The 24103-nt window shown below is 42.9% G+C and overlaps 2 long non-coding RNA genes, 12 other non-coding genes and 1 pseudogene across 17 annotated transcripts; all 15 read right to left on the minus strand.

Moving 5' to 3' along the window:
* Positions 1–293: 293 nt before the first annotated feature.
* Positions 294–14914, minus strand: LOC139415859 (uncharacterized). Of its 4 annotated transcripts, XR_011635024.1 has the most exons (11): positions 14439–14914; positions 13911–13950; positions 13456–13548; positions 13238–13297; positions 12871–12920; positions 12553–12603; positions 12149–12196; positions 11510–11568; positions 11251–11332; positions 10768–10801; positions 9690–9742 (listed from the first exon to the last, which is right to left on the minus strand). It is a non-coding gene; the product is annotated as an uncharacterized lncRNA (long non-coding RNA). The 4 variants fall into 4 exon arrangements; XR_011635026.1 differs by lacking the exons at positions 9690–9742; positions 12149–12196; positions 12553–12603; ... (3 more) ...; positions 13911–13950; positions 14439–14914 and adding exons at positions 294–406; positions 10225–10281 and having other exon boundaries at positions 11510–11671; XR_011635025.1 differs by lacking the exons at positions 9690–9742; positions 12149–12196; positions 12553–12603; ... (3 more) ...; positions 13911–13950; positions 14439–14914 and adding an exon at positions 294–406 and having other exon boundaries at positions 11510–11671.
* LOC139417683 (small nucleolar RNA SNORD31) lies at positions 717–786 on the minus strand. Its single transcript, XR_011635229.1, has one exon. It is a non-coding gene; the product is annotated as a small nucleolar RNA SNORD31 (small nucleolar RNA).
* LOC139417698 (small nucleolar RNA SNORD31) lies at positions 1557–1631 on the minus strand (annotated as a pseudogene).
* LOC139417702 (small nucleolar RNA SNORD22) lies at positions 2053–2179 on the minus strand. Its single transcript, XR_011635245.1, has one exon. It is a non-coding gene; the product is annotated as a small nucleolar RNA SNORD22 (small nucleolar RNA).
* Positions 2510–2581, minus strand: LOC139417674 (small nucleolar RNA SNORD30). Its single transcript, XR_011635220.1, has one exon. It is a non-coding gene; the product is annotated as a small nucleolar RNA SNORD30 (small nucleolar RNA).
* Positions 3326–3389, minus strand: LOC139417671 (small nucleolar RNA SNORD29). The gene has a single exon (XR_011635217.1). It is a non-coding gene; the product is annotated as a small nucleolar RNA SNORD29 (small nucleolar RNA).
* LOC139415858 (uncharacterized) lies at positions 3669–5383 on the minus strand. Its single transcript, XR_011635022.1, has 5 exons — positions 5288–5383; positions 4816–4855; positions 4327–4419; positions 4054–4101; positions 3669–3714 (listed from the first exon to the last, which is right to left on the minus strand). It is a non-coding gene; the product is annotated as an uncharacterized lncRNA (long non-coding RNA).
* Positions 3811–3874, minus strand: LOC139417663 (small nucleolar RNA SNORD29). Its single transcript, XR_011635211.1, has one exon. It is a non-coding gene; the product is annotated as a small nucleolar RNA SNORD29 (small nucleolar RNA).
* On the minus strand, positions 8638–8711 carry LOC139417689 (small nucleolar RNA SNORD31). The gene has a single exon (XR_011635235.1). It is a non-coding gene; the product is annotated as a small nucleolar RNA SNORD31 (small nucleolar RNA).
* Positions 10100–10169, minus strand: LOC139417684 (small nucleolar RNA SNORD31). Its single transcript, XR_011635230.1, has one exon. It is a non-coding gene; the product is annotated as a small nucleolar RNA SNORD31 (small nucleolar RNA).
* LOC139417680 (small nucleolar RNA SNORD31) lies at positions 10947–11016 on the minus strand. Its single transcript, XR_011635226.1, has one exon. It is a non-coding gene; the product is annotated as a small nucleolar RNA SNORD31 (small nucleolar RNA).
* On the minus strand, positions 11405–11474 carry LOC139417691 (small nucleolar RNA SNORD31). Its single transcript, XR_011635237.1, has one exon. It is a non-coding gene; the product is annotated as a small nucleolar RNA SNORD31 (small nucleolar RNA).
* On the minus strand, positions 11861–11987 carry LOC139417703 (small nucleolar RNA SNORD22). Its single transcript, XR_011635246.1, has one exon. It is a non-coding gene; the product is annotated as a small nucleolar RNA SNORD22 (small nucleolar RNA).
* On the minus strand, positions 12315–12386 carry LOC139417672 (small nucleolar RNA SNORD30). Its single transcript, XR_011635218.1, has one exon. It is a non-coding gene; the product is annotated as a small nucleolar RNA SNORD30 (small nucleolar RNA).
* On the minus strand, positions 12995–13058 carry LOC139417665 (small nucleolar RNA SNORD29). The gene has a single exon (XR_011635213.1). It is a non-coding gene; the product is annotated as a small nucleolar RNA SNORD29 (small nucleolar RNA).
* Positions 14915–24103: the final 9189 nt, after the last annotated feature.

Consider the following 24103-nt stretch of genomic DNA (forward strand, 5'->3'; position numbering starts at 1 on the left):
TTATGCAGAAGTACATTAGGTACTGCAGACTATAAGCAGAGCATTCTGAAAAGAGATCAGACTCAGGTTCAGTCATTGTAGCCATCCAGACAGCGGTCCAAGGTCTGGGGTCAAGCTCCCCACCCAGACACCCTCCCTCCAGGCAGGCAGCCCACCTTACCCCTGCCCCAAAGGACAAGAGCAGGCTTGTCAGTGTCTGCCCAACCCACAAGAGGACCGATGGGAGGCCAGACCTTGATCCAGCCCCAGAACACAGGACAGAATTGCCACCTGACTGGAAAACACAAATTCATCATTTACAACATTCCAGAATGCTCCATGTGGAAGGAGCGTTAAGATTCCGTCTAAAGTCACACACCTTTCCAAACCCCGCAGACACCAGGACCTCAACCAGAGGGGCAGAAACCTAGAGGGAGAAAGTAGGAAACCATGAAGTGACATTGTAAGACCTTGTCGTCAGACATGAGATCAGTCTATAGCAGTGTATTCTAATCCTGGGGACACAAAACTGGCAACAAGTGTTTCCCCCCCCCCCAAGAAGAAGGCTTAGGTGGTATCCCAGAGTATTTCAGAAACAACAGAGTTTCACCAACAACATTAGGGTCTGATTATTCAAGACTAATTAGTGAAAGATCAGAATTGAGCTGTAAATCTAAACGAAGCCTTACACCTCGGTCCCAAGAACCAGGATTGTGAAACACTGCTCTAGAGTATAGATCAGTTCAGTAACCAATCAGTCAGCTTAACATCAGACTGGGGCGGTAACAGGAAATCATCACTTCTACATGATACAGGACAGAAGTTAATGGCAACAGATCAAGTGAAAGTTGATCCTACACACCTTGAGGTCGTGCAGCAACAGTTCTCCAGTGGCCAGGCTGGAACAGAACCTGGAAGGAACAGATCTCTAATTAAACATTATGCAGAAGTACATTAGGTACTGCAGACTATAAGCAGAGCATTCTGAAATGAGATCAGACTCAGGTTCAGTCATTGTAGCCATCCAGCCAGTGGTCCAAGGTCTGGCTACAAGCTCCCCACCCAGACACCCTCCCTCCAGGCAGGCAGCCCACCTTACCCCTGCCCCTTGCACTGAGAGCAGGCTTGTCAGTGTCTGCCCAACCCACAGGAGGACCGATGGGAAACCTGGTTTGATGCCAGCCACAGAGCACCGGACAGAAGCTAACGAACTACTGTGTGACTTCATCACAAACAGCATTCCAGAATGTTCCATGTGGTGTGTGCTCTAGCAAAGCGTTCATTGGAGTTGTAGTTCCCTCAGTGATGTTAATGAGTAGGTAGAAGGTAGGTCGAGTTTGTAGCAAGTGCAAGAGGTGCAGGGTCAGTGAGTGAAGATGCTGTAAAAACAAATCATACACACCTTCCTGAAGACTGCAGACCCACAAGGACATCAACTGGGGGAGGAGAGTTGAGGGATTATTAAGTGATATTGTAAGAACTAGTGGTCAGACATTAGATCAGTCAACAGCACAGCATTATCTAATCCTGGGGACCCACCACTCCTCTGGGGCCCCAGGACCAGAACACGCTGCTAGTGTAGATCAGTTCGGTAACCAATCAGTCAGCTTAACATCAGACTGGGGCGGTAATATGAAATCACCACTTCTACATTATAAAGGACAGAAGTCAAGTCGATCACACACACCTGGAGGTAGTTCAGTAACAGGCATCTTCTAGTAACCAGTCTGGTACCACCATCAGGACCTGAAGGAGAGGAGTCTAAATAAGCATGCTGAACAGCACTACATTCAAAGACTGCTTTATTGTCTGATCCTAGACCAGCTCTACTGCCCTGAGACAATTATGGAAAGTGCTGACAAGGGCCCTGTACTGCATCAGGACACCAGTTATTTGGAAGTCAGTATTCAATATGCAAGAAAATATGAATCTGACGACATCCCGAGTGGCCCATCCACCCCAGTCCCTTGTGCTGCTACTAGCACTTCATGAATGATTCTCCATATTAAATCTAATAGCAGCCATTTTGGATCAACAATGCAGCGCCAAATGCTATTTTGTGTGGGTCTCTGGTCCCATCAGACAGTTGGTAACCCCAACCAGCTGTCCCCTTGTTGCCCTGGCAACGCCAGTGGGTCCACCTTTGCAGGTTCTGTCGTCGACGCAGGGCGTAAGACGCGTGCGGGTGTCATCACTAGGAGCCAGAGTCACCACGACTACCAAACATCAACTGTTCACTCTTGTTTGCAGTGAGTTATAACACTAGACTGGTTATAGCTTGTGGCTAAGGCAGAGGCTCTGGTAAGACACAAGGACTAGATTCATTACCCATAACAATTACCAAACGTACTCATTAACCAAAACTCACCAGTCTAGTTGGCATCACAGCTTCCTGTTCAGCCACATACAGAAGAACCTAGGAAGACAAAAGCTTCAGGTTACAGTCTGGGTGGGGACCAGATATGAGGGCACAAGGAGGGGGTTAGACATAACATATGTAGCCTTTATGACAGGTTACGTAGCCCTCTGCTGAAGTCAGCTATTCCTTTTCTCAACAGGAGTTCAGACGAACGAGATTCCAAAGAGAATATTCATCATGTTCAGCAGAAGGTTGGGAGAGCTCAAACGTGTCATGTTCAGCAGAAGGTTGGGAGAGCTAAAACGTGTCATGTTCAGCAGAAGGTGGGGAGAGCTCAAACGTGTCATGTTCAGCAGAAGGTTGGGAGAGCTAAAACATGTCATGTTCAGCAGAAGGTTGGGAGAGCTCAAACATGTCATGTTCAGCAGAAGGTTGGGAGAGCTCAAACGTGTCATGTTCAGCAGAAGGTTGGGAGAGCTAAAACATGTCATGTTCAGCAGAAGGTTGGGAGAGCTCAAACGTGTCATGTTCAGCAGAAGGTTGGGAGAGCTAAAACATGTCATGTTCAGCAGAAGGTTGGGAGAGCTAAAACATGTCATGTTCAGCAGATAGTTGAGCTAAAACATGTCATGTTCAGCAGAAGGTTGAGCTAAAACATGTCATGTTCAGCAGAAGGTTGAGCTAAAACATGTCATGTTCAGCAGAAGGTTGAGCTAAAACATGTCATGTTCAGCAGAAGGTTGGGAGAGCTCAAACGTGTCATGTTCAGCTAAACTATACAAGTAAAGTTAACAATGCTGTGTAAATATCAATACAATAAACTATAAAGCACCACTTGGGACCGTTTCAGAACCACAACTTACCAGTATGTTGGAGTCCACGCCTCAATGCCACTGACCACAGCACCCAGACCCTGAGGAATGAAAGGCAATCATTTTATTAGTGTGATGATTGAGGAATCGATGACTAACTGCAGCATTATATACAGTCACTCAGCAGTTCATGTCGTTTCACATCGGTTCAAAGTGAGCTAAGATTGTCATCATTGGGACTGTAGCATCTTCAAGTGACTGGTTCCACGGAGTCATGTCACTCAACCCACATGGCACCCCAGTCTCTATACAGTGGACTACTTATTGACGAGACCGACTGGCCGTACTGTATTGTGACCTGCCCGATGGTGGTCCCAATCACAGCCAGATTTGCCCTAGACCCCTGCGCCACCCAGGAGCAGTTCACAAGGTGCCATTTGGGATTCCACCAACATGTATACGGGTGGAAGACCAGTCCTACCCGTAGTGGGGAACCCAGTTTGATAGTTGGACGAACTCACCAGTGAAGGTCGTTAATCCCTTCAGGAAACGTCATCCCCACGTCTGTTAAAATGAGAAAGGAAGTTGGTGTTTTGCTGTAAAGAACATTTAAACATACTTAAACAAACATACTTTAAACAAACTGGTGCATTAGCTACAGTCACTCAGTAGTTCATGTCGTTTCACATCGGGTCAAAGTGAGCTAAGTTCATCATCATTGGGACTGTAGCATGTCCCGGTAGCCATCTTGTACAGTTGGCCAGCCAAAAGGTGAAAGTGTCTACATCCAAAGTCACCCCCTATTCCCTTTATAGTACATGGGTCCTGGTCTAAGGTAGGGGCACTATAAAGGGAAGTGGGGTACTATGTCAAATGATGTCAGTGTCTCAACATTTCACCAACCTGGATTTTCACAAAGCGCATCAGTCTCGTGGTCTGGAATCAGGTATTCTACAGAGAGAATCGTAAAAATAACGTTAGTTATAGTTTGGCTTCTATGAGAGGATAGAAGGTTCTTAAATAGAGCCCATCAGAATAAAGAGTATCTTCACAAAAGAATCAGACATATGCTTGTCAATGGATCATCATATAAAGCCCGGATGTAGTGACCATATAGAAATGTGGTGCCATTAGAAGTGTCCTGAACACCAGTGAATAAACTCAAATGTTCCTCACCAGCACCACATTCCTATTCCAGAATGGAACTCCAGGTGGAGATTCTGTACAGATGCCTTGAAGTCAGGAAGTCATGTCACAAGTAATGCAGACCTGAGCAAAGAACACATCCAAGTTAGTGACCCACTAGTTTGTATATTACTACAAGAGGCTTTGGGAACACTGGACAAGGAGGCCATCAGATCAAAGTTAGCATCACCAAAAATCAGATATATGCTTGTCATTGAGGATCATCATTTACAGCCAGTCACCACATGCTGAAAGTCTACCCCAAGGTGCACTGAGATATGATAACTGTAGCGTTGATAGCCAATGCTAACTAAAGCTAGCATAACGACGTCTACAGGTATGGTCAAGCATGCTAGCTGATAACCATATTCTTAATAGTGGCTAATGCTATTGAATATTCACTTAATATTCTACATTTACAGTGAACTTGTATCTACTAACTTTGGAATTAGATCCTAGAGGTAAAGTCAAGGTACTCACGTGTCATTCTTCTGGACTTCCCGGCATCTGTCCTGCATTCCTGTTGATCAGAGGGGAAGTTAGGGAGGTCCCTTTATGAACAGGCAACATGGAGGCATATAGAACCCGACACGGATATCGTCGCTAATGGACCCTTATTTCCAATACAGTGAACTACTTCTGACCAGATCAACGTTAATAAGTAGTACACTATTGAGAATAGGGTGTCATTAGCGCAGCAACGACAGTCGAATCAGGGGCCAAATGCTACTCAGAATCTGGTAAAGAAGTTGCTTCTTCAAAGGCTGATTCGGTAAGAGAGAGTTCATTTTATCATCACCGTAGCAGAGACCTCTAATGTTGGGTTTATAACGACTGACGGTCCGGTCACTCCTAACTGGAAAGCTAGCATACTAGCTAACATGGCACGTGGTTAGCTACTTGCTAACTAAAACCACCACGGAAGCAGGTATTCAAGTAATATGTTTCTTACCAGAGCAGCACATTCGAGTCGTCGGCATCCTGAAAGGAGAAAATTATAAAAAGTGAACTTATGATAGTTACAACCCCGGTAGCTAAGCCAGCCATTAAATAACGGTGTTTGCCATGTGACCTCGCTAGTTGCGGATTTCGAAACACGTTTTGGTTAAATATAAATTGCAAGTCTCTCATCAGAAATACTAAAGTACAATCAGGTATTCAGAACAGGTCTGTGTAAATTCTCATCATCGAAAGACGTTGCAATGCTAACAGACACATATCGGCCTGAACATGAAATAAACAAATCAGAACAAAACATGTTTGATACTAGAAATAAAGTCCATTATTGGACTAGAGTAAATTATGAAGATCAGTGGAGGAGTTGAAACAAAAGGATGGCTTTAGATTGAATGCCAATGTGGCGACTAGCTTAGTTACCGGTAGGTGCTTTCGCCGCATTCCGCTCAGTGTTGCCAACTAATTTCCAGAGGAACTTGATTTTTTGATAAATTACGTTGTGATGTCATTGCGTGATGCCGCAAATACGTAATAACGTGCAACTGCGTCATTACGTAGAATACACAATAACCTTACTCAAATTGACTGGCCATCTCGGCGAAAAACATATACCGGTATATATAATTTCACAGGGGTGCTGAAGATAGCGGCGGTTGCAGACGAGATTTCCTGTTTGATCCGAGTAACTTTAACTTGTATCCCTCTCAAACTTACTTAAATGTAACGGAACTTGGTTTATAGTAAACACAATAGAGAATAAAAGTTGGAGACTTTTATCTCCCTCACCAACTTTAAACATCTGCTATCTGAGCAGCTAACCGATCGTTGCAGCTGTACATAGTCCATCGGTAAATAGTCCACCCAATTTACCTACCTCATCCCCATACTGTTTATATTTACTTTTCTGCTCTTTTGCACACCAGTATCTCCACCTGCACATGACGATCTGATCATTTATCACTCGTGTTAATCTGCTAAATTATAATTATTCGCCTACCTCCTCATGCCTTTTGCACACAATGTATATATATCCTTTTTTTAAAAATGTATATTTATTTTCTACTGTGTTATTGACTTGTTAATTGTTTATTCCATGTGTAACTCTGTGTTGCTGTCTGTTCACACTGCTATGCTTTATCTTGGCCAAGTCGCAGTTGTAAATGAGAACTTGTTCTCAACTAGCCTACCTGGTTAAATAAAGGTGAAAAAAAACAAACGCTTAGTTGACCGCCAATTTGATCTGAAACTTTGAGAAATTGTAAAAAAAAAACTTTTTTGACAAATGTGTCACAAGATAGATTAGCATTGGATATCGTGAAGCAGTTCTCCAAATTCTCAGGTTTGGTATTAAATCTTTCCAAATGTGAGATGTTTGTAACATCTCTGAAAAATATACTGTAACCTACCTCGGTGTAAAGATCACCAACAATCTTACGGCTGTCAATTATCTTAATTTGAACCCTGTAACTGAATCTGTCAAAAAAAACATGATCCTCATGGTTGAGGGATTTAAGTCTTCAAGGAAGGGTGCTTTTATCCAAAGCTGAGGGGCTATCTCCTGCATCCTATCTTTTTTCATCTATTGACATTCCCAAATCCACTTGCTGTACCTTAGATAGATAGGCTTTTGTACAACTTCATATGGAAAAACAAGCCACATAAGAAAAGAGATGTTTATCACCAACAGGGTTTGTGATGGCGGTCTAAATGTCTTAGACTTCACTCTCTTCAACCACATGTTAAAGGTCAACTGGATTAAAAGGTACATTAGAAAATCCACATCATTTCTGGAATATTATACCTCATTTTGTTTGTCAGAAGTTTGAAGGGCTTAATTTGGTACTACAATGTCCATATGTTGTGGGTAAACTTCCTGTGAAGCTGGCGGCTTTTCACAAGCAGGCTTTAATGTGCTGGGCTTTGTTGTATAAACACAACTTTTCACCTCAAATGTTTTATGGAACAATGGGACGATATTACATAGAAACAAGATGTTATTTAACCGTAAATGGTTCTCAAAAAACATTGTCCTCGTCAGCCAATTAGTTAATATTAGTGGGAATCTATTTACACAGAGAATTTATGGAAAGATACAACTTTGAGGTTTCAAGCAAGGAATATGACACTGTTATTAAAACTATACCTAGTGGGATAAAAACTTCACTTCAGAATAATGCATAATTTTGGAATATATCCGATTGTAAGTGAATGGCATTGGTCTACTAGATACGAGATTCAACAATCGTTTATTAAGGGATATTTTCTACAGGAAGTCTATTCCCTCTGCGATATTTTGTTGGGCTTCATCGTTTGGTGTAAACTGGCGCCGTGCTTGGCTCACTCCATGCAAATTTATGGAGACCAACACAGTAAGAGACCTCCTTTCAGATGATCCATAGATTCTATCCGTGTAATAGCTTGATTTCTAAATGTATACCTTATCAGTGAATGCAGTTTTTGTGAACTAGAAACAAATCTATTGAACACTTATTCTGTCATTGTTATAGAGCGAAGTGATCTGGACTTAAGTAAAAACTGTATCTTGGCTTCAAATTGCATACAACCATTGAAACTACACTGATTCCACAATTGAATGCGAGTGTCAAATCTATTTTATTAGGAAAACATTTCATACACAAAACATTTGAAGAAAGTCCCATTTCTTAATTAAAAATCTGATTTGGAAAACTATTTAGTCTTGGAAATGTATACAAAACTGAATGTCTGTATTTGAAATAATGTGGATAACTTTTTTTCTCTTCTCATTTCTTTGTGTAATCCCTGACTGTTATTTTTTGCATGTTACTGTTATTTTATTTAACTAGGCAAGTCCGTTAAGAACAAACTCTTATTTTTCAACAACGGCCTAGGAACTGGTAGCAGCGTAAACTGAATTTATTCCATCGATCTATCCCATTGTGTCAATGACTGAACATGCTGCTCACAACAGCAATTCAAAAACAAATTGGCTTAAAATTAGCCAGTCAACTTTCTATAGCCAGTGAGAAATCAGTCCAACCTAGAATAACTACATAATGAGATGACAGGAAATATCACACTGTTCAGTATTGAAAAATGGCCAAATACAACAAGTCTGATTTACTACCACCAAGAAAGAAACAAGACAAGCATAAACATTTGTAGCTTTATTCATACATCAAAACACAGTCACAGGGTTGAATTGACTTGGCCTGGTTTCCCCCCAGTTCCAACAAGACGTCCCACTTCCTTGCTGACCAATCAGGAGTGCAAGAGGGCTTGCAGGTGTAAAACTGGAGAGCTAGAGGGAAAATAGTGTGAGAATTAAACCCTGGTGATACTGTAGGGACTACAAGGTATGAGATGACTTGATCAGAGAGTAACCAATCAGTCAGCGTTACATCAGACTGGGGCGGTAATGATGACTCATCACATCAGAGTATGTAGTGTAGAACACATTGCATGGGTCAGTGTGACGATCCAAGAGGAACATTCAACAGTACATTAACATCTTCCTAATATTGATCTGCCCCCTTTTCCATTACAACACATATCCACTGAGTGGTCAATAAATTAACCTGACCAGGTGAAAGCGAGCCCTTATTGAAGTGATGGTTAAATCAGTGTAGATGAAAAGACAGGTTAAAAGGGTTTTTAAACCACAATACAAGGATTGTGTACCACTAGAGGGTGAATGGGCAAGACAAAGATTTAAGATCCTTTAAATGAGGTATGGCAGGTGCCAGGCACACCGGTTTGTGTCAACTGAAACACTGCTGGGTTTGTCAAGCTCAACAGTTTCTCATGTGTATCAACACTGGTCCACCACCCAAAGGACATCCAGCTAACTAGAGTCCAATGCCGACCCACAGTTGTGTCACGGGCCAACATCCCTGTGGAACGCTTAGACCCCTTGTAGACAACAGGCTGTTCTGGGGGTAAACTCAATATTAGGAAGGTGTCAATGTCCTCTATACTCAGTGTATTATAATAACACTACACACCTTCACACTCCACCAGCACAGCAACACCTCAGCAGCCAACGAGATCTAAAACAAACAGAACAGTTTTAAAACCAAATAATCCCCATTTTAGATTACTAGACTACATCCAGAACATTCTGAAACCAGATCAGGTCTATATAGTTCAGTCATTGTAGCCATCCAGCGGTCCAGGGTCTGGGGTCAAGCCCCCACCCAGACACCCTCCCTCCAGGCAGGCAGCCCACCTTACCCCTGCCCCCAACAAGAGCAGGCTTGTCAGTGTTTGCCCAACCCACAAGAGGACCGATGGGAGGCCAGACCTTTACCCAGCCCCAGAGCACAGATCTGACAGACTGGCAGACACGAGGAGTGCTCATCATTTACAACATTCCAGAATGCTTCATGTGGAAGGAGCGTTAAGATTCCGTCTAAAGTCACACCTTTCCAAACCCTGCAGACACCAGGACCTCAACAAGAGGGGCAGAAACCTAGAGGGAGAAAGTAGGAAAGCATGAAGTGACATTGTAAGACCTTGTAGTCAGACATGAGATCAGTCTATAGCAGTGAATTCTAATCCTGGGGACCCAAAACTGTCAACAAGTGTTTCCCCCCCAAGAACTAGGCTTAGGTGGTATCCCAGAGTATTTCAGAAAAGACCGGGGTTCATCAATAACATTTTGATTATTTCTCTGAAGTTTATATTTATAGCAACTTCAGTAAATCGCTGCAGTCAACATTATTCAAAAGGAATTAGTGAAAGATCAGAATTGAGCTGTCAGTCTAAACAAAGCCTTACATCTAAAGCCCCAAGAACCAGGATTGTGAAACACTGCTCTAGAGTATAGATCAGTTCAGTAACCAATCAGTCAGCTTAACATCAGACTGGGGCGGTAACAGGAAATCATCACTTCTACATGATACAGGACAGAAGTTAATGGCAACAGATCAAGTGAAAGTTGATCCTACACACCTTGAGGTCGTGCAGCAACAGTTCTCCAGTGGCCAGGCTGGCTGGAACAGTCAGGACCTGGAAGGAACAGATCCCTAATTAAACATTATGCAGAAGTACATTAGGTACTGCAGACTATAAGCAGAGCATTCTGAAATGAGATCAGACTCAGGTTCAGTCATTGTAGCCATCCAGCCAGTGGTCCAAGGTCTGGCTACAAGCTCCCCACCCAGACACCCTCCCTCCAGGCAGGCAGCCCACCTTAGCCCTGCCCCAAAGAGCAGGCTTGTCAGTGTCTGCCCAACCCACAGGAGGACCGATGGGAAACCTGGGTTGATGCCAGCCACAGAGCACCGGACAGAAGCTAACGAACTACTGTGTGACTTCATCACAAACATTCCAGAATGTTCCATGTGGTGGGAGTGTGCTGTAGCAAAGCGTTCATTGGAGTTGTAGTTCCCTCAGTGATGTTAATGAGTAGGTAGAAGGTAGGTGGAGTTTGTAGCAAGTGCAAGAGGTGCAGGGTCAGTGAGTGAAGATGCTGTAAAAACAATTCATACACACCTTCCTGAAGACTGCAGACCCACAAGGACATCAACTGGGGGAGGAGAGTTGAGGGATTAGTAAGCGACATTGTAAGAACTAGTGGTCAGACATTAGATCAGTCAACAGCACAGCATTAACTAATCTTGGGGACCCACCCCTCTGGGTTCACAGGACCAGAACACACTGCTAGAGTATAGATCAGTTCAGTAACCAATCAGTCAGCATAACATCAGACTGGGGCGGTAATAAGAAATCATCACTTCTACCAACAGGTGGCACCATTATTAATTTCACATCTATTATTCAGTCTTGTCCTTGAATCGTCTTAATCCATTTTCCCACCACACTAGAGTGGCTGATTCTACTTCCTCATGTTGTGCCTTGCGTTCAGCCAGGAGTGGACAGACTGCTGCAGTCATTGTCTGAACATCAGGAAGTAGCATAGATTGCAGTTGATAAGTGAAATAATCTGCCAGCTGGTTGTGCTACACTTCTACTCACAATAACTTGGATTCCACACCTTCATTCACTGTCACAGCAAAGAGCTTCCTTCTAGTGGCCAGCCTGGTACAACAGTCAGAACCTGGAAGAGGAGATGTTCTATCTATATTAATGTGATAAACTGCAGTACAGCAAAGTAGCCCCACCTCTATAGATCAGTTCAGTAACCAATCAGTCAGCTTAACATCAGACTGGGGCGGTAACCGGAAATCATCACTTCTACATTATAGAGGACAGAAGTCAAGTCGATCACACACACCTTGAGGTAGTTCAGTAACAGGCATCTTCTAGTAACCAGTCTGGTACCACCATCAGGACCTGAAGGAGAGGAGTCTTAATAAACATGTTGAACACTACATTAAAGACGGCTTTTTTGTCTGAGTTATTATCCCACAGCTATCTAAACAATCCAAGACCAGCACTACCAACCTGAGACAAAATAAGGGAAGGTGCTGACAAGGGCCCTGTACTGCATCAGGACTACCACTAGTAGCAGCACAAATCACCCACAACAACTAGCATGACATGAATGATTATCCATATTAATCATAACAGTAGCCATTTTGGATCAACAATGCAGAGCCAAATGCTATTTTGTGTGGGTCTCTGGTCCCATCAGACAGTTGGTAACCCCAACCAGCTGTCCCCTTGTTGCCCTGGCAACGCCAGTGGGTCCACCTTTGCAGGTTCTGTCGTCGACGCAGGGCGTAAGACGCGTGCGGGTGTCATCACTAGGAGCCAGAGTCACCACGACTACCAAACATCAACTGTTCCCTCTTGTTTGCGGTGAGTCTACACTAGACGGGTTATAGCTTGGGGCTAAGGCTCTGGTTAAGATACGAGGGCTAGAACCATTACCCATAGCAATTACCGAACATACTCATTAACCAAAACTCACCAGTCACGTTGGCATCACGGCTCCCTGTTCAGTCACATACCAAAGAACCTACGAAGACATAAGCTTCAGGTTAAAGTCTGGGTGGGGACCAGATACGAGGCGGGCACAGGAGGGGGGGTTAGACATAACATATGTAGCCTTTATGACAGGTTACGTAGCCCTCTGCTGAAATCAGCTATTCCTTTTCTCAACAGGAGTTCAGACGAACGAGATTCCAAAGAGAATATTCATCATGTTCAGCAGAAGGTGGGGAGAGCTAAAACATGTCGCGTTCAGCAAAACAAGTAAAGGTTAACAATGCTGTGTAAATATATATACAATAAACTTAATTGAATGTTTGAACTACCACTTCAAGGAAAAGACACTGGTGTTAAAATATCCATTTAGACTGGATGGATCCTTACCTGCATAGCTTAGAGCAGCCTAGGACAGCCATCTTGTTTCAGGACAGTCAACTGTAAGACAAAATGGACACGTAACTAGCCTGCAACAAGAAAGTCAAGTGAGGGTTCTCTACTCAGCAGGGTGTCAGGTCATTTAACATCAACAAGAATTCATACAAATGAGATTCTAAAAAGGTTTATCATGTTGCAGAGAACGATTGTTATTCTGGGGAAAACCTCCCTTTCTAGTGCACTATAACTGACTAGGGCCCTTAAAGCTCTGGTCAAAATAGTGCACTATAAAGCACCACGTGGGACAGTTTCAGAACCAAAACTTACCAGTATGTTGGAGTCCACAGTGCAATGCCACTGACCACAGCACCCAGACCCTGAGGAATGAAAGGCAATCATTTTATTAGTGTGATGATTGAGGAATTGATGACTAACTGCAGCATTATATACAGTCACTCAGTAGTTCATGTCGTTTCACATCGGTTCAAAGTGAGCTAAGTTCATCATCATTGGGACTGTAGCACGTCCCGGTAGCCATCTTGTACAGTTGGCCAGCCAAAAGGTGAAATTGCCTTCATCCAAAGTCACCCCCTATTCCCTTTATAGTACATGGGTCCTGGTCTAAGGTAGGGGCACTATAAAGGGAAGTGGGGTACTATGTCAAATGATGTCAGTGTCTCAACATTTCACCAACCTGGATTTTCACAAAGCGCATCAGTCTCGTGGTCTGGAATCAGGTCTGGAATCAGGTATTCTACAGAGAGAATCATAAAATAGAGTATCTTCACAAAAGATTCAGACATATGCTTGTCAATGGATCATCATATAAAGCCCAGATGTAGTGACCATATAGAAATGTGGTGCCATTAGAAGTGTCCTGAACACCAGTGAATAAACTCAAATGTTCCTCACCAGCACCACATTCCTATTCCAGAATGGAACTCCAAGTGGAGAGTCTGTTCAGATGCCTTGAAGTCAGGAAGTCATGTCACAAGTAATGCAGACCTGAGCAAAGAACACATCCAAGTTAATGACTTACTGGTCTGTATATTACTACAAGAGGCTTTGGAACACAGAGGCCATCAGATCAAAGTTAGCATCACCAAAAATCAGATATATGCTTGTCATTGAGGATCATCATTTACAGCCAGTCACCACATTCTGAAAGTCTACCCCAAGGTGCACCGAGATATGATAACTGTAGCTTTGATAGCCAATGCTAACTAAAGCTAGCATAACGACGTCTACAGGTATGGTCTAGCATGCTAGCTGATAACCATATTCTTAATAGTTGCTAATGCTATTGAATATTCACTTATATTATAATATTCACTTATTCATCCTAGAGGTAAAGTCAAGGTACTCACGTGTCATTCTTCTGGACTTCCCGGCATCTGTCCTGCATTCCTGTTGATCAGAGGGGAAGTTAGGGAGGTCCATTTATGAACAGGCAACATGCAGGCATATAGAACCCGACACGGATATCGTCGCTAATGGACCCTTATTTCCAATACAGTTTACTACTTCTGACCAGATCAACGTTAATAAGTAGTACACTATTGAGAATAGGGTGTCATTAGCGCAGCAACGACAGTCGAATCAGGGGCCAAATGCTACTCAGAATCTGGTAAAGAAGTTTCTTCTTCAAAGGCTGATTCGGTAAGAGAGAGTTCATTTTATCATCACCGTAGCAGAGACCTCTAATGTTGGGTTTATAACGACTGACGGTCCGGTCACTCCTAACTGGAAAGCTAGCATACTAGCTAACATGGCACGTGGTTAGCTACTTTCTAACTAAAACCACCAAACTAGCCAGTTGGTAAACGAACATTCGCTTGCATCATTTTACTGCAGCAGAGTGAGTCATTGTACCATAGCAGAAAAATGCAGCTTACCTGAGCGGGATATTCTCTCTCTCGAGTCGTCCGCATCTTGAAGAGAAATGAAACCGTTTACACACACGGACGACTTAACCCACAAAAACCCTCTCATGAATAACCAAGTAAGCTTCCGTTCCTTCTTTTTCTTCTTCTATGGTATAATGGCGTTCGCAACATTGTGCATTCCGCCACCTACTGTGCGGGTGGATAATAAGGATCACGAAAAGGAAAACATTCGGGAACAAATAAAATATCAGACAAACGACCAAAAAAGAAATTAACTAAATAAAATCAACCTGCTTTTCTATAAAAACCTCATTCTCACCAGGTCCAACACAGCCTCAGAAGCCTCCTGGGAGGGCAAGACCTGTAGTGCTTCTGCTGTAAAGTCTTCAAGCCCCAAAATCTTCTTGGCTGCAGCAGATATGATACCCAGCTAATTGGACTTCTTGGACACTTTTTTTTCCTTTGGCAGGCGCCCTGCCCCGAAGGTCAATACAATTTTCCAGATTAGTGCACGCTTCTTCTGTTCTTCATCGACCCAATTAACCAAAATAACAGCGCTTCTAGTCACCTTGATTGAATCCACATTTCCCACTGCTTTCTTCACAGTCCTCAATATTACAAATGGATTTCCCAAATTAATCTCCTTGTCCAAAAAAAAAGAGTCCATTATTGGACCAGTCTTTGTCTTCTACTACAACTTTTGCTAGTTTTGTTCCATTGTTCCAACTGTCTCCATTTCCTCGTACTTTGACCCGTCTCTGTCTCACACACACATCAGGAGCTACTCAACAAACAGGACATTCCTGGATCACTGAGTAGAGAGACCATAGGAGAGGTGAGAACACAGTACCCACCTATACACACACACACACCAGGAGCTACTCAACAAACAGGACATTCCTGGATCACTGAGTAGAGAGACCATAGGAGAGGTGAGAACACAGTACCCACCTATACACACACACACACTTAATGTCTGGATGACATTAAGACCCATCACTGGTGTATCATCGGCTGCAGTGCTGTGACAGGAGAGAACCTACTGACAGGAGTAGACTGGCTACTGGATGACAACTGGCGAGTGGTTCGCTGATGTCAACGTTGTGCTACTTTTTTTTAAAGGTATCTGTGACCAACAGATGCATATCTGTATTCCCAGTCATGTGAAATCCATAAATTAGGGCCTAATTAATCATTTCAATTGACTGGTTTCCTTATATGAACTGTAACTCTTGCATGTTAAATGTTAAATTAAAACGCTGGTATCGCTTCACTTCTCAGCTTTCGTCGAAATGGATTCCCCATCAGTTCAGCCTGAAAATCTTTCAGTCTTTGGTCACCGCATCATTCTTGATTGCCACAAGCCTCACTGGCAGAACCGGGGCGAAACTCTGGCAGGTAGAATGATGAAAGATTTCATTTTCATGCTTGTTTTGTAATAAGCACGGCCAGACATAGAACACCACACGGGCATGATAACAGTGAAAAACAACCGTTAAAAAAATACAAGTCAAAGAGAATTTCTGAGATTATTGTGTGTAGTTTATTAGACGTAAACAACGCCACTATTCACCTCTACCTAGCGGGCGGCATCAGCGTTCGCTACGAATGACGAACTTTGTGGTTCACTGATAAGACCAATACACAGAGTCAAAACTTTACGATTTTACCATTGTAATGAAAATGAGCCAGTTCTAGCTTATGGTTTGGATAATTATGTTTATGATAAAATCGTAATGTTGTTAATATAGTAATGATTATATGCCGTGGCAGAGCCAGGGTGAAATCACCCTTTACGACTGAAGCCTCTACCTTCTTCAGGACCTGTGATTATGCACCTGAACCAGTTTCCATTGAGTCTGCTGGCGACAATTACAATTGGGACCTCCGACTGCGGTTTGTCTTTATGATTGCCGTTCACCCAACAGACCTCCACGGAGATGGTAACCGCGACTCATCAGCCCTTTTCCTAGCTACGGACTTTGATGTTGAACTTGCGGTCTGGCGAATTGCATTCCTGTGCAGTCTTAGCTTCAAACAGGAAACGGTGTTCGTTGATCACTGGACACTGGTTCATCGCGATTCCCGACTGGAACTTTTTTTAGTCACATTTTTTAAAAGTAGCGTGAATTTTCCTCCTCCCCAAAAAAACATAGCCCCCCATTCGACAGCGTGGGCAAACTGAACACGTGCATAATCAAACGCGCTGTTTCCCTCCAGAAAAAAAACCCATAAAACTGTATTTTTGATAAACTCTTTTTTTGCATAGTAAAAATGTAAATAAAATCGATCAAAGTTCATTTGAGTTGCATATTTGTTAATTCTCCTCAGTTTGTAAGTGTCAAAGTAGCCTGTCATTTCGATCATTTGTGCGGTATTAAAGATTCTGCCAAAGTCTCCAGTCATGTAAAAATGACGCAGAATTGCATGAAATGCGTTTATAAAAAGGACACATTTTTCCCGGACCTTAAGCGATTAAAAATGTTCCCCATGTGTGAAACTTCTCTAAACGCCTGAATTCTACTGCTCTATGCTACTACGCAAATGCAATGTTTTATTATACAGGAGATTATCATGCGTTCCGGATCCTCAGAGCTCCCCAAATCAACCCCTTCTCGTGCTCACTTTTATTTCCAGCACCTCCCGGGCTCCCAAGTGGCGCAGTGGTCTAAGGCACTGCATCTCATCTAGAGGCGTCGCTACAGACAACCTGGCTCGAATCCAGACTGTCTCACAACCGCACGTGGGATTGGGAGACCCATAGGGCGGTGCACAATTGGCCCAGCGTTTGGCCGGTGTAGACCATCATTGTAAATAAGAATTTGTTCTTAATTAACTGACTGGCCAGGTTAAATGAATAAATAACAGTTTTACAAATTAAGCACCGGCCTCCAAGAGGATGTGGAAAATGTCCCCCTGGTAGTTTATTTCCAGCGTCAGTGGCTCTAGGGTGCCTCTCAATAATATAACATAACATTGCCTTTCTCCAGCTCTTTTGCAAAGGATCTTTTTGGTGAACGCAGGGAGCCGAATTGAATTGGCGAAAGAGCTGTTAATTTGGCTCCCTGATTTGCATACTGCTACTACTACTGCTGTTTGAGATCAAAACAAACATTTTTATGCAGGTCATTATTTTGTCATTTATCTAAAAGAGAGAAAAGTGACAATAGTGTGTCAACCTGGTCCACGTGTTTTAAAATAAAATAAACATTCCAGGGTCAGATTGCTGGCAGAGACAATGATATGAAAGTAGTAAGGGCAGGAAATCGGTCATATTGTAGCGGGTTTTATATGTATCACAGGAGAACCAAGAAATGAAGAGCGACACCACGGCTGTCTTTAAGGCTTTTATGTTGATCTGCAATAGTATTATGAAAAGACAGGACAGAAACACATCAGTCTCCAAGGCACCATCTGACAAGTTGTTCTTTCTCTCTCTGTGTTTTCTCGGACTCACACAAATCACATTCATACATAAAGCCATAATGTATAGTATAAAATAATAACCAGTCCTTAATACAACAAATGTATAATCTTAATTCTTAGAAAATAGAACCATACCTGCAATAGTATTGTGAAAAGACAGGACAGGTGTCACGCCCTGGTCTAAGTATTTTGTGTTCTCTTTATTATTTTGGTCAGGCCAGGGTGTGACATGGGTTATTTATGTGGTGTGTTTTGTCTAGGGTTTTTTTTATAGGTTATGGGATTGTGGTTAGTGGGGTTGTCTAGAAAAGTCTATGGTTGCCTGGAGTGGTTCTCAATCAGAGGCAGGTGTTTATCGTTGTCTCTGATTGGGAACCATATTTAGGCAGCCATATTCTTTGAGTGTTTTGTGGGTGATTGTTTGCACAAGATAATGTTGTTTAGGTTTTCACGGTATGGGTATCGGTTTGTTTGTGGTTATCTTTTATTAAACATGTATTGAAATAACCACGCTGCATTTTGGTTCGCCTCTCCTTCACCGGAAGAAACCCTTAACAACAGGAATATACACGTCAGTCTCCGATGCACCATCTGACAAGTTGTTCTATACGGGAGCATGGAGAAGGGTAAAACGCATATCCTGTCTCACATCCCCAATACATTGCTAGGTGCTTTCAGTGTTGACAGTACCAAAATACAACAACTCATGTACAGAAACACTGCAACACAAACAAGTTACAATGTGAAATCGCCTCTATCCCATTCAGACCTTAGAGGGTCAAAACTACATCTCCCATAATGCAACGCTAGCACCAGTCGGCAGCTCAGCTAACCGTCTGCATCACAGAAAGGCATGCTAGCTAGCAACAGCGGCACTTTTAGCACTCAAACTATATTAATAACAAAAATAAAACTCAAAGTTACATGTTTCAATAATCTCATACTGATAGGGCTGCGTCTTTCGAATCCTGTATCAGGAAGAATAAAAGTCAGAATTTGTCGTTAATTATCTTTAAATTCAAGCAATAAATGGTAAATGCAATTTTTGTATATACGGGTTCAATGTGTCACCACACAGGGTTAACAGAGAACTGACAGAATGTCAGTAAACAGCTGTTCTTATACTGTGATAGGCCAACAGACAGGTTGGAACTATGTCTATCACCGTCGATGTATAAATTCCTACTGTTCCGGTATCACACCCTAGTTATAACAGTTGCTCAGTTCCTGCTATTGTGGTGTTCAGTATTTTTCCATCTCAGTTAAACCTCGTGATGACCACCCCTCCCTATACCTGATTAACCACAACTTTGTAACATGCCACAAGTCACGCCATGTGCTCAATATTGTTACATACACAGACAGGCAAGGCAAATGTAGCAAACAGTACACTGCTTTGCAACATGCAAGTCACACCATGTTACTCAGTTCTTGTCACACACACACACAGATGTATTAAGCAGTTGTTTAATCTCGTGATGATGCTCAACTGCACAAATGCAGATAGATACCTCACACAGCCAACATCAGATAATATTTAATCATATATATATATATATATATATATATATATATATATATATATATATATAGTAATGGCTATAATGTAAAACACAGAATCCCACAATACTCCCTTATAACAAGATCTACAGCATTAACCTTGGGATGTTTAATTTATTTTCACGTTATAAACTTCTACAAAGGAGTAATCTGCAACACGTACCTTTCTCTCAGTGTTTTCTCGGACTGAGGAGAACGGGCGCTACGGGTAGTACCAGGATGTTAGTAGGTGACGCAGGCACCCAGATTAAATAAAATACATTTAATGAAACAAAAAAAAACGAAGATGTTAACATCATTCAGCTACTGTAGCTGCCTACTGTGAGGGTTGAAAATATGCTTGGCCTATCATGAGGGTGTCTGTGTGTGTTAGCAGTAGCATTAGCGGAAAGGCTATGGCTAACCTTGGGTATAGGCAGTTATCATGAGTTGTTGGGGGCCACATACAGAACATAGTGTTGCGAGAACAAACAGTATTTTGTTAGATAACAGGAGCCAGATGTGTGATAACTGTATCGAGAGTATGAGCGTATAGATATTCTACACAGCAACAGTTACATCAATTTATTATTTTTTTATTTTACCTTTATTTAACTAGGCAAGTCAATTAAGAACACATTCTTATTTTCAATGACGGCCTAGGAACAGTGGGTTAACTGCCTGTTCAGGGGCAGAACGACAGATTTGTACCTTGTCAGCTCGAGGGGTTTGAACTTGCAACTAGTCCAACGCTTTAACCACTAGGCTACCCTGCCGCCCCTATCAACTGGAGCGCCTGGGGGGACTGGGACCAGCCTGTGCGCCAACGATAGGCTGGGTGAGTTTAAACCACGCCCAGTCTCTGCTCTGTGACAGGCCAGCTGGGAAGCAGGAACTACTTCTGTCCGAGTATTAAAGAAGATACCGTTAGGGTCTTGTCCAGTTCTCTGTTCTACCCTGCGTGGTGCTACAGCGGACCCGAATATACGAAAATTGCATTTAACGCTTATTGCTTAGCTAATAAAAAGTACATAGTATACAATCGGTGACTCAGTGTCATACTTGTTCTAATACCAGATTCAAATTGACGCAACCCTTTACACTACCTATCATCAACAGGCAGCACCAGTAGCGCAACAATTCAAAATAGACACCAAAAGTAAAGATCCTGGCGATCATAGCGATCTGACTCCCCCCCCCCCCCCCTTCTGTCTGAACTTGGAATATTCCTGTTTGCGGGTTTTGGCCACTGACCCTCCACCTGGTTGTTCTGCGTTGTGAACTACTCTAATAATTTGAAGTTTGATGGAACAAAAACTTTTTAACTCTCCTACAATATAATGGGAAGAGAACCATGTTTTCCTATCAATTTCAAATATCATCTCAATCCCGTATGCCCTAAATCTCATCCTACACATCATATGTTCCATTCAATATAATGGGAAGAGAAGGGAGGAAGATATCTCATCCTACACAACATATCTTCCTCCCTTCTCTTCCCATTATATTGAATGGAACATATGATGTGTAGGATGAGATTTAGGGCATACGGGATTGAGATGATATTTGAAATTGATAGGAAAACATGGTTCTCTTCCCATTATATTGAATGGAACATATGTTGTGTAGGATGAGATTTAGGGCATACGGGATTGAGATGATATTTGAAATTGATAGGGAAACAGCACTGGAATGTGTAGCGGCTGTACGGTAGAGTAAACGGTTGAACATACATTTCACAAAATAATGTATTGATATCGTCTTCTGTCCCCACTTGCTTCAAGATGTCCACCATTGTTCTTGTGCCCAAGAAAGCAAAGGTAACTGAACATAAATGACTATCGCCCTGTAGCACTCACATGAAGTGCTTTGAGAGGCTAGTTAAGGATCATATCACCTCCACCTTCCTTACCTGACACCCTATGACCCACTTAATTTGCATACCGCCCCAATACATCCACAGATGATGCAATCGCCATCGCATTGCACACTGCCCTATCCCACCTGGACAAGAGGAATACCTATGTACGAATGCTGTTCATTGTCTATAGCTCAGCATTCAACACCAAAGTAACCTCCAATCTCGTCATTAAGCTCGGGGCCCTGGGTCTCAACCCCGCCCTGTGCAACTGGGTTCTGGACTTCCTGACGGGCTGCCCCCAGGTGGTGAAGGTAGAAAACAATATCTCCACTCTGCTGATCCTCAACACAGAGGCCCCACAAGGATTCACCCATGACTGTGTGGCCACGCACCCCTCCAACTCAATCATCAGGTTTGCAGACGACACAGCGGTGGTGGGCCTGATTACCAACAACGACGAGACAGACTACAGGGAAGAGGTGAGGGCCCTGGTGGAGTGGTGTCAGGAAAATAACCTCTCCCTCAACATGAACAAAACAAAGCTGATCGTGGACTTTAGGAGACAGCAGAGGGAGCCCCAATCCACATCGACAGGACCGCAGTGGAGAAGGTGGAAAGCTTCAAGTTCCTCGGCGTACACACCACTGACAATCTGAAATGGTCCACCCACACAGACAGTGTGGTGAAGAAGGTGCAACAGCACCTCTTCAACCTCAGGAGGCTGAAGAAATGTGGTATGGCCCTTAAGACACTCACTTGTACAGATGCACAATTGAGAGCATCCTGTCGGTCTGCCCAACGCATCACCGGGGGCACACTGCCTACACCTACAGCACCCGATGTCACCGAAAGGCCAAAAAGATCATCAAGGAGTTCAACCACCCGAACCACGGCCTGTTCACCTTGCTATTATCCAGAAGGCGAGGTCTGTACAGGTGCATATAAGCTGGGACCGAGAGACTGAAAAACATCTTCTATCTCAAAGCCAGCAGACTGTTAAACAGCCATCACTAGCCGGCTACCACCCGGCTACTCAACCCTGCACCTTAGAGGATGCTGCCCTATGTGCATAGACATGGAATCACTGGTCACTTTAATAATGGAGCACTAGTCACTTTAATAGTGTTTACATACAGTTTTACTCATCTCATATGCTGTATTGTACTGTACTTTAGTCAATGTCTGTGTCCTGTGTGAATTTAAGTATGCTCTCTCTAATTCTCTCTCTTTCGGGAGGACCTGAGCCCTAGGACCATGCCTCAGGACTACCTGGCCTGATGACTCCTTGCTGTCCCCAGTCCACCTGGCTGTGCTGATGCTCCAGTTTCAACTGTTCTGCCTGCGGCTATGGAACCCTGACCTGTTCACCGGACATGCTACCTGTCCCAGACCTACTGTTTTCAACTCTCTAGAGACAGCAGGAGCGGTAGAGATACTCTGAATGATCGGCTATGAAAAGCCAACTGACATTTACTCCTGAGGTGCTGACCTGTTTGCACCCTCGACAACCACTGTGATTATTATTTGACCCTGCTGGTCATCTATGAACATTTGAACATCTTGGCCATGTTCTGTTATAATCTCCACCCGGCACAGCCAGAAGAGGACTGGCCACCCCTCATAGCCTGGTTCCTCTCTAGGTTTCTTCCTAGGTTCTGGCCTTTTTAGGGAGTTTTTCCTAGCCACCGTGCTTCTTCACCTGCATTGCTTGCTGTTTGGGGTTTTAGGCTGCGTTTTGTGACATCAGCTGATGTAAGAAGGGCTTTATAAATACATTTGATTGAATGCCACACCGACATTGCTCATCCTAATTAGAGGTCGACCGATTATTATTTTTCAATGCCGATACCGATTATTGGAGGACCAAATAAAGCCGATACCGATTAATCGGACAAATTTTTATTTATTTATTTTTAATAATGACAATTACAACAATACTGAATGAACTTATTTTAACTTAATATAATACATAAATAAAATCAATTTTGCCTCAAGTAAATAATGAAACATGTTCAATTTGGGTGAAATAATGCAAAAACAAAGTGTTGGACAAGAAAGTAAAAGTGCAATATGTGCTATATAAGAAAGCTAACGTTTAAGTTCCTTGCTCAGAACATGAGAACATATGAAAGCTGGTGGTTCCTTTTAACATGAGTCTTCAATATTCCCAGGTAAGAAGTTTTAGGTTGTAGTTATTATATGAATTATAGGACTATTTCCCTCTATACCATTTGTATTTCATTAACCTTTGACTATTGGATGTTCTTATAGGCATTTTAGTATTGCCAGTGTAACAGTATAGCTTCCTTCCCTCTCCTCGCTCCTCCCTGGGCTCGAACCAGCAACACAATGACAACAGCCACCATCGACGCAGCGTTACCCATGCAGAGCAAGGGGGAACAACTACTAGAAGGCTCAGAGCGGGTGACGTTTGAAACGCTATTAGCGCTAACTAGATAGCCATTTCACTTCGGTTACACCAGCCTCATCTCGGGAGTTGATAGGCTTGAAGTCATAAACAGCGCAGTGCTTGACGCACAACGAAGAGCTGCTGGCAAAACGCAAAGAAAGTGCCACCGCTCAGTCAGATACTTAGATACTTGTATGCTCAGTCAGATTATATGCAACGCAGGACACGCTAGATAATATCTAGTAATATCATCAACCATGTGTAGTTAACTAGTGATTATGATTGATTGTTTTTTATAAGATAAGTTTAATGCTAGCTAGCAACTTACCTTGGCTTACTGCATTCGCGTAACAGGCAGTCTCCTTGTGGAGTGTAACGAGAGAGAGGCAGGTCGTTATTGCGTTGGACTAGTTAACTGTAAGGTTGCAAGATTGGATC

Source organism: Oncorhynchus clarkii, chromosome 9 (assembly GCF_045791955.1).
Source record: "Oncorhynchus clarkii lewisi isolate Uvic-CL-2024 chromosome 9, UVic_Ocla_1.0, whole genome shotgun sequence".
Taxonomy (NCBI): domain Eukaryota; kingdom Metazoa; phylum Chordata; class Actinopteri; order Salmoniformes; family Salmonidae; genus Oncorhynchus; species Oncorhynchus clarkii.